The sequence below is a fragment of the Macrobrachium nipponense genome, chromosome 23 (genome assembly GCF_015104395.2).
Source record: "Macrobrachium nipponense isolate FS-2020 chromosome 23, ASM1510439v2, whole genome shotgun sequence".
NCBI lineage: Eukaryota > Metazoa > Arthropoda > Malacostraca > Decapoda > Palaemonidae > Macrobrachium > Macrobrachium nipponense.
The window spans coordinates 21,253,160-21,263,361 of NC_061090.1; the positions used below are offsets into that span (position 1 = coordinate 21,253,160).

Here is a 10,202-nt window from a genome sequence, read left to right on the forward strand (position 1 = left end):
AGAGTTAAGAAGTCGCCGTTGTCGGCGACTCAACAACTAAATTAAGAGCTCTTCCTAACCATTTTCTACAGGATAGGATGAGTGGTACTTCTTGCCCCCAAGATTGTGTCTGCAGACCACGTATGGCCCTAGCAAGCAGCAGATCTCATATGCCATCTTCACATCTCGCAGGGAGTGTGAAGTGAACACAGAGTTGCTTCGCTAAAACATGGTACTCAGGATGTTGCTGAGTGCCATGCTCTGTTGAAATGCTTCCGAGGCCGCGCCCCTCCCCTTCCTATGAGCATTTCAGATAAAAAAGATTTCAAATCTTTTGTGTCGAAAACACAATGAAGGAGCGATTTTTTTGAAAGAACTCCTTGAACACTAAAGCCAGGGTGTTCTTCGATATGGGCAAGTCTGGTCTTTTTTCGGAACACTGCAGATTGCCCGAATGACTTCGACTTTCTTGAGTTTTATGTAGATAAAACTTGAGAGACCCGACAGGGCACAGGACTCTCTCTGGCTCCTGCCCACATAACTTGTGCCATCCTTGCTTCCAAGCTCCTGGCCCAAGGACAAAACTTGGTTTCCATTCTTAGGCCACAACGGAAGGCTTAGAGAGCACACCGCCTTGTGTTCTTAAAGCCAAACTTGTGACGATGGCTTAAAATTTCACTAACCCTCTTTGTCGTATCTAGGGTGGTTAGAAGAAGGCCTTCCTGATCACATGCAAGAAGTTAACAGGTAGGAGAGGTTCGAATGCTTTGACATCAAGAACTTCAGACTACGTCTAAGTTCCATATTGAAAGCTTCGATCTGGACATGCACAGTCAGTCCGTCTGTACTAAAGTCAGGTGACCGACCAGTTGACCAGTCAGACGAATCAAGGACAGCAAGGCTGTACCCTGAAGACCATAAGGCACTATTCTTCGCTGAAGGATGAGTGTCTGGACTGCCTGGGCGATTCAATCTAAGCAAACCTTGGGGGTGTATCAACGCAACCCAACGTCGTCAGCGAATCAACTCCTGACTCGAGCTTCTGGTGCCAGGAGAAAGGAGCGAGGAGCAAAAAGGCGATTCAGTCCCGAAGGAAGAATGCCTGACAGTCCAACCTGGTCTCATGTTACACGATCATCGGGGGTGTATAAACGCAAACCGACTTCGTCAACAAGAAACTCAGGGCTACTATATGTCGCCTGATCTCGCACGAGTGCCTGACTCCGAGAAAACAGGTGAGACAAAAAGTAGATGGTGAGCGAGTTTTGAGATTCCACAGAACTCAAAGATCGTGAAGGGCTTTGTTGTTTGACAGACGCAAATCTCTGAGCCCAAAGGCCGTCAACAACACTATTTGCATATTCTTTAATAGTTGTGACTGCCAGCTTATCCCATTCTTCAGACGGAAATGGAAGACGGTAATCTTATTCCTGTCAACATCTCGATAGTCCTGAACGTAGTCCAGACTCAGAGCGGAGAGGTTATAGGTACCTTTCGAGTTAGAGTAGACCGACTCTCTCGGAAAAGGTCCTTGGAAAGTGATCTAGGAAGTATGTGACCTCTGTGAATCCAGGATCCTGAAGGCCAACATGGGGCGATCAGCGTCATTGTCGCTCCCTGTGACGTCATAAATCCTCTTATTACATTTCCTAAGCGATTGAAAAAGGGGAAAAGAGACTAAACATCCATCCCCGTTCAATATCATAGGATGGCGTTTAATGGTACCGATCCCGGATTCTAGAATAAGGAGCAGAGAAGAAGAAGCCTCTTCGTCCTCAACATATCGAAGAGAAGAATTAAAGGGCGTCCCTGAAGTCTACACAACTCTCAACTTACTTCTAAAGAAAGATTCCCCTCGGAAGTGAATAGTTGCTGCCGTCGATCGAGACGATTCGAACTGACTTTTGTAATCCTGTAACGAACCTGTAGAGGATCGTTACATTCTACGCCTGTTGTTATAATAGGCTCTTTCTCGTAAACTCGAGCAGGGACCGAGAGATACTTGTTAAGAAATGAGAGAGCTGTGGAAAATCAGAGTTGATGAGGACCACTGGTTCCAAAAACTCGTTTTCGGACTGGAGGGACGACCGAATTGCATTTACTTCTTTCAGATTAAGATCCAGGACATCTGAAACTCTATCCAGATGTCCGGCACCTTCTTTCTATCATGACGCACTGAGAGATGTTCAGAATCATTTCCTAGACCTTGAATAATATTTCAGTTTCCCGGTAGGAAAAAACTGTGATCTGAATTGCAGTCTATTCGGGGAAACAAACTTCTTCAGGAAGGAAATGGTCCCCAGCAAGCTCATCCATTCCCTCCTCCCCGAGTCTGCTTACTTCCCTAATAAGGCTGCGCTTTGCCTAAGCAAGAGAGCATATAAAAGTGCAATGTTGCGGTAGACTCGTAGTTCTATACCGTGCGGTAACGCGCCCACCGAAAGGAATAAGAGATAACTCTGTTGAACATAGTAAGGCAAAACGAATGCACGTTTATTCATTCACGTAAGAAATCCCCACAATCTTAGGCTAAAGTCCGTGATTGTAGGACAGAGATACAGTTAGTCAGTCAATTGCGCAGGAGAGACGTAACCGCCAGCACAGAGATACGGTTAGTCAGTCAATCCCGCAGGAGAGAGAGACGTAACCTACAGCGCATGACAGCGCACGATCTGTTACTGGCTCGGTTGGACAGTCAGACCCACAGCAGCAGCCCGCAGCTTACGAAGCGTCGTCTCTTAAACTTTATGTCTGGGTTGCCAGCTACCCTATTCTACGAAGAAATAGGTCCGCTATTTTTTTTGAAGCAGAAAGACTCTCAAGCTGGTATATTTAAGCGAAACAACAGAAAACGCTAAATATGTTATTGTTATGATACAATAAAGTTTGTTCATACTTTTAACCCTGGGCAGATATTATTAATATATCTTGTATTCTCCGACGTCCGACAGAATTTCAAAACTCCCGGCACACGCAGTGGGCGGCAGGTGTTAGTACCCATTCCCGCCGCTGGGGAGGCGGATATCAGGAATCTTCCCATTTTCTATTCAGATTTTTTCATACCACTGTCCCCTGAGGGGAGGTGGGTGGGTACTTTAATTATATATATCTGCCAGGTAAGTATGAACAAAACTTTATTGTATCATAACAATAACATTTTGTTCATGAAACTTACCTGTCAGATATATATATAGCTGAATCCCACCATTGGAGGTGGGGAAGGGAACAGAATAGAAGGATTTAGGAAACACCTCAAGTGCAGATGATTGACATCTTGATTCCTTACCTGGTTTTTTTAGCATAGCTGACTTCTTGATTACTGTCACCACGAAGTCTGCTTTTGCTTTACTAGAGTTGCCAAACAAGGTAGTGACCTGTGTAGTTGGTGCGCTTCTAGATGATCTGTCAACGGGGGCGTGACCAAACAATTGGTGGACTAGACCATATTGACCATACTGTGCAAGGGCAAGAAGCTAAAACCACCACCTTGACCTAACCTATCGAAGTTGTCCCATAACTTCTAGGCTAACGAAAGGAAAGCGGCCCTCAAGCGACCAACCCTTCAAGTTAAAAGCACAACCCTATCCCTTTTTCTATGGGATAGGATTCGTGCTGCTTCCTGCCTCCAATAATATTTCTACGGATATGTATGGTCCTAGCGACTCGCAGATCTCATATGTCGTCTTCACATCCCGTCGGGAGTGTGAAGCGAACACAGAGTTGCTTCGCTCAAACGTGGCACTCAGGATATTACTGAGTGTCATGCTCTGTTGAAATGCTTCGAGGCCGCGCCCTCACCTCGTGAGCATTTACTTTAAAAGGTTTCAAATCTTTGTTCAAACATGACGAATGAGCCTCTTAGAAAAGACTCCTTAAAAAAAAACGCCAGGGCGTTCTTCGACATGGGCAAGTCTGGTCTTTTTACGGAACACCGCAGATTGTCCGAATGACCTTGACTTTCTTTAGTTTTATCAATAAAACTTGAGAGCCCCGACAGGGCACAGGACTCTCTGTGGCTCTTTGCCCAATAATTTGTGCCATCCCCTTGATCTCCAGGCCTCTGGGCCAAGGGTTAGACGGGTTTTCGTTCTTAGCAAGAACGGAAGGCTTAGAGGCACCAGAATTATGTCCTCTAAAGCCAAAACCTCTGATGATGGCTAAAACCTCACTAACCCTCATTTCCGTGTAGCTAGAGTGGTTAGAAAATTAGCCTTTCTGTCACGTGTATTAAGTTTACAGAAAGGAGAGGTTCGAAATGCTTTGACATCAAGAACTTCAGACTACGTCTAAGTTCCATCAAGATTTCCGCAGACCTCAAAGATCGTGAAGGGCTTTGTTGTTTGACAGATCCGAATCTCTGAGCCTAGAGGCCGTCAACAACATATTTCCGTATTCTACAATCGTTGGGACTGTTAGCTTATCCCATACTTCAGACGGAATGGGAAGGCGGTAAAGTCATTCCACAGAGGTCAGGTAAGGTAGAGGAACAGTCATTCTTCCTGCCCTATGTCCAGAAACGGCCCACTCCGATTGGTACACTGCAAAATATGCAGCACTGCTTGCTTGGCAAGAGAACTTGCAATTAATCTTGAAGATCCTCTCGCTTCTTGACAGTCTGAACGCATTCAGACTCAGATCGGAGAGATTTTAGGTACCTCTCGAAGTGAGGCTGTTAGAGTAGACCGATTCTCTCAAGGGAAGGGTCCTTGGAAAGTGCTCTCTGAAGGACGTGACCTCTGTGAATCCAGCCTCTCGAAGGCCAACATGGGGCGATCAGCGTCTTTCTCACTCCTCTGACGCCAGCGATTATCTTATTACATTTCCTAAGCTTTTGAATAGGGAAAAGGGCTAACCCAACTATCCCCCATTCCATACTATAGGATGGCGTCTATTGCTACCGCTCTCGGATCGAGAATAAGGGCGCAACCGTAGAGGAAGCTTCTTCGTCTTCAATATTGCAAAATCTACGAAAGGAACGTCCCCAAAGTCTCCACAACTCTCGACATACTTCTAAGCGAGGATTACTCAAAAGTCAAACGTCAGTAGTTGCTGCCGTCGATCGAGAAGATCCGCACGGACGTGCAATCGTGTAACGAACCTCTTAAGGATCGTTACGTTCCGTGCCTATGCCGATAACCATATCTCTTTTTCTTCGGGATATGAGAGAGCTGCGGAATTATCTGAGATGATTTGGACCACTCGACCAAAAACCTCACTCTTCGAGGAACTGGAGAGCCAACCAAATTGCTTCCAATTCTTTTAGATTATGTGCCAGGACCTCTGTCCGGATGCCTGGCTCCCTCTCATTATCACCTGAGGTGATCCTTAACCCATTGAGAGACGTTTGTTTTAGAATTATCTCTAGATCTTTGATGTTATTTCAGTTTCTCCTGTAGGAAAAACTGTAGAGGTCTGAATTGCAGTCTATTCAGAAACAAGCTTCTCCAGCGAGGAAATGGTCCCAGCAGACTCATCCATTCCCTCACTAAGCATGCTTCCTTCCCTAATAAGGCTGCGCTTTGCATAAGCAGAGAGCATTATTATAGTGCTATGCTGCGGTAGAACTCGTACAGAATTCTGTTACAGTGCGGTAAGCAGCGCCGAACATGTCTAAGAGATATCTCTGTTGAAAATTTCTTAGTAAAAGGAAGTCGTTTATTCATGATTACCAGAAATCCCCTCAACCCGAGGCGAAAGTCATGATTGTAGGGCAGAGATACGGTTCGTAAATCAATCCCGCGGGGAGAGAGAGACGTAACCGACTGAGCAGTACAACGAGCTACCTAACACTGAGTTGGTGACAGTGTGAGACACTGTGACAGTTACAGGCAGCAGCTTATGTTCACCTTCTCGCAGTCCTTATGCCGAGTTGCCAGCTATTCTATTCATCTAAGGAATAGATTTTCCATTATTTGAACAGAAACTCTCAAGTTGGCATATCTAAGCGAAACAGAATTCGCTAATACAGAAGCTGATTTTTGGTGTTGTCGTAACATTACTCTTAATTAACCAAAATGTTAAATCGGAAACTCCTGGAAAGTTGCCGGGAGTACCGATTAAATATACTGCGTCATCCACAATGACAGCACCTCGGTCGTTTCGCAACTATTCTGCCTGAGTTACCAGCTACTCTCTTCTACGAAGGAATAGGTCGTTACTATTATCGATCATAAGAAAAAATTCTCAAGCAGGCATATTTAAGCGAACATAATTCGCTACATACAGAAGCTGAGTTGGGTGTTGTTGTAACAATACCTTCAAGCATTGTCCTTACACCGGAAACTCCTGGAAGTTTGCAGGAAGGACCGATTAAATACACTTAAAATAACAGTCCTTTCGGTGCCATCTGTAGAGGTAACCACGATATGCGTATATGACTGAACTTTACATTAGTAATATGACGCGAAGATAAAATACCTAAGTATTTGCAGTCACTGAACATCTAATTCTCTACTACATTCTTTCCTCGACGAGGAAGAGAGAGAGAATGGAAATCGACTGTCTTCATTCTGCTTTGCCAAGAAAAGGAATAATATTATTCAAATGGAAATCCTCAAGTGAGAACCGAAAGACGCAAAAGGAAAGTCAAGCTTCTTATGATATTTGACATAAGACTTCATGGACGTAGTCTATAAGTCTTTTTCCTGGATGAGCCCTCTGACTAATGAATGAGAGCTCTTTCGAAATTTTTGTTTACTTATCCGCTTATGCGATAAATGTTATTAAGAACTTTGTCAATGAGAACTAACCCAATTGCATGACGGAAAAGTAAATCCAGGAATTCGAGCATATAGCCTTCCCGATTCCCGCAGAAATCGAGGAAGGGGCAGGATTCCTGATTAGAGACTGGGCTTACGACAGGAATGACCTTAATGTTCCCCTTCTGGCAGCGCAATCCCGAAAGCAGACGAGGCGTTTTATGACACCGAATCTGCTTACAGTTTTCCTGGAATTCATCAAGTGATGGATTCTCAATCCTGCTTCTTCTCCTGTTTTCGTACCAGATCCAGCTCTCCCTTTCAGTCTAGATGGAGGAAGTGCAAACGAAGTCTTCCTCTCGATAGAGCGTTGAATGTCTCGAAAGGCGTCCTTGTGAGGGTCCTGCCTTAAGGACATTTTTAATCTCTTGACCAAGACGACAGCCGCCTGTGCGACATTTTGCGTCTTTGTCACGCCTTATCGATATTAAGTCAAGCCGAAGGGACGCCAGATCGATGTGGGTTCCCCGTAACCCTCCCTTCGGCTTTCGACTGCCCCCCTCTCCCTATCCTGGGAACGGGGAGTCCGACAGAGGTCCAGGCCTAGAGGCGTTATGGGGCGGATCTGACGTTCCCCATCCTGACGAGAGAGGGACGTGAAGCGTCCTCTTCTCTAAAGCTTTTTCTTAGAGGGCGCGAGTCCTTCCGAGAGCTCCAACCTTGCGGGGAGGACGCCTCGGAGGACGAGAAGCAATCTTTCATGATTCGTGCACGTGCACGATCTTTGGCAGCCTTATCCTGCCGCCGAAGGGACGCCAGATCGGTTGGGGGGGGTTCCGTAACCCTCCTTCGGTTTTCCAACTTGCCCCCTCCCTGTCCTGGGAGTCCGACAGAGGTTTAGACCTAGAGGCGTTATAGGACCGATCTGACGCCCCCTCCACACACTAGGGCAAAATCACATCACTACACTCAACACTGATTGGAGAGCGAGCACTTTTTCAAGCTTACTTGATGTTAATCCACAATAATAGAAAGGGCATTACTTCTCACAGAAACTTCCTCTAGGCCCGTAAGCCATACCACAGGGTTAGGCAAAATAAAGTCTACTGGAGGTTAGTAGGTTCATTATTCCTAACTTCCGTTACTGTGGAGGAAGACCTCCTGATTCTATCACGCTCTAATTTGCGTACATACGAATCATACGTCTCTTTCGGAATCAGTCAACATTACACTAATTATTCATTGATCTCTCACAAAGAAAACATGTAAACGTCATGTATACTAAAACGAGTGTCTACCGAAGGTTTCGGTAGCCTCCCCTTACCCGTTGCAGACAACAAAATCTGAACTAGGCTACCTAGATTCAGAACATCATATGCAATGAAAAAATTTTAATTAATTTATGATAGCGTATGCCTAGCCACAAATCCAGTCAATCATCTCAAAAAAAATAAGTAGGATACTTAAGCGGCTAATGAAGTTTCAAAAATACCTAGGCGAGGTAGTGGAAACAGGTGTTTTCACTACCGCGACAGAGAAAAATCTGAATAGAAAATGGGAATGATTCCTGATATCCGCCTCCCAGCGGCGGGAATGGGTACTAACCACCTGGCCGCCCACTCTGCGTGTGCCGGAGTTTTGAAATTCTGTCGGACGTCGGAGAATACAGCTATATATATATCTGACAGGTAAGTTTCATGAACAAAATATAGATGCGTTTGTGTCGTCAGAACACTACCATACAACGGTAAAAGATAAATCGGAAACTCCTGGAAGGCTGCAGGGAGTAACGATTTAAATGTCCTTAAAATAGACAATAGACCTCTCGGTTGCCATCCGAAAGAGGTAACTACAGCAAGCGTATATGACTTGAACCAACCAGAAGTAAAATAACGCAAGGCAAAATATGAAATTATATCACAATAAAGTTTGTTCATTACTTACCTGGCAGACATATATATAGCTGAATTTGGAAATACAGCTACATACATATCTGACAGGCAAGTTTCATGAACAAAACTTAAGAGAATCGAAGCAGTCAGCTCAATATTCTTATGTTATTGGACATAAACGTTCATTGACGTAGTCTACAAGTCTATTTCTTGTACGAGTCCTGCGAATGACGAATGAGAGCTCTTCTGAATCTTGTCAATAAGAGCTTATTCGCTTACGCAATATCAAGTTAATGAGATGTTTGTCAATGAGAACTAACCCATTTACGGGACAAAGAGAGATTTTGTCAATGAGGGGATACCCACTTACTTGACAAAACGATAGTATATTTGTCAATGGGGGAAGTCACTGAATTGACAAAACGTAATCCAGGAAGTCGAGCATTTAATTTTTTCCGATTCCCGTCTCAACGAGGAAGGGGCAAGAATCATGTTAAGAGACTGGCTTACGGTCGGTAGAACGCGATGTTTCAATTCGGCAGCGTAGTCCCGACTAGAAACTAGCAAAATCTATCATCTGAAAACCCCCCTTTCAGATGGGGCTAAAAAGCTTCCAAAATTATCCTGGGAAGACGGAAGAAAAAATCTCCACCAGCTTCCTCTCCCGTATCACAACTAATGCCTGCTAAAGCTAAATTTATTGCAGTATGGCAAAGGAAGTCCTGTTCTTGCGCTTTCCTGAAGAGCGTCCTTTGACGAGTCCTTTGCAAGAATCCTACTGAACGTTGCCGAGAGTCCTGACGTGCAGGACATCGAGCCTTACATAACCCGTAACTGCCTTATCAACAAGTCTTGACTGCGGTAGTGGCAACTTAAATTATTGGCAGAATGGCAAAGGTTGCGGTAGAGCCAACGAGATCTTCCCTTGAGCTTTCCTTAACTCCATCCACCTATGCGAAAAGCAATATTAATTGACAGAGACCTCTTGAATTTACGAAACCGAGGTCTTGCTGGGTTTCGAAGAAGAAGTTGTCTGTTCACTTTAAGCTTCCTCCGAAGCACTGCCTACTTTCACATTCTTTGATGCAGGTGAGGTAGAAGGTATCACCGAAGTTAGAGGTAAAAATTCTTTAGGCCCAAATCTGAAACAAGAGCTTGAAGAGTTCAACAGAAACGTTCAGCCAGGCGACACACCTGGCGTGCGCTGGTGCACGCTCGGCGTCCAACTGGCGCGCGCTCGGCATCCACACTGGAGCGCGCTCGGCGTCCACTGGCGCGCGCCTGGCTTGGGCGCCCGCTCTCAAAGCTTCCTGCTACTATGACTTCTTTACGTATTTCTCGGTGGAAAGACGGACACGGTTCAGGCGACGTTCGCCTTCTTACTTCTCACTGAAACGCAGTAACAGAGAGATAGAGGACGTGAAGCGTCCTCTTCTATAAAGATGATATTGTTATGATACAATAAAGTTTCATACATACTTACCTGGCAGATATATACATAGCTATCGACTCCGTCGTCCCCGACAGAAATTCGAATTTCGCGGCACACGCTACAGGTAGGTCAGGTGATCTACCGGCCTGCCGCTGGGTGACAGGACTAGGAACCATCCCCGTTTTCTAATCAGATTCTCTC

The 10,202-nt window shown here is 45.1% G+C and overlaps 1 protein-coding gene across 1 annotated transcript in view; it reads left to right on the forward strand.

The window, feature by feature from the left end:
• The window catches only part of LOC135199281 (ubinuclein-1-like), a 163,749-nt gene that overhangs the window by 65,044 nt on the left and 88,503 nt on the right, over window positions 1-10,202 (forward strand).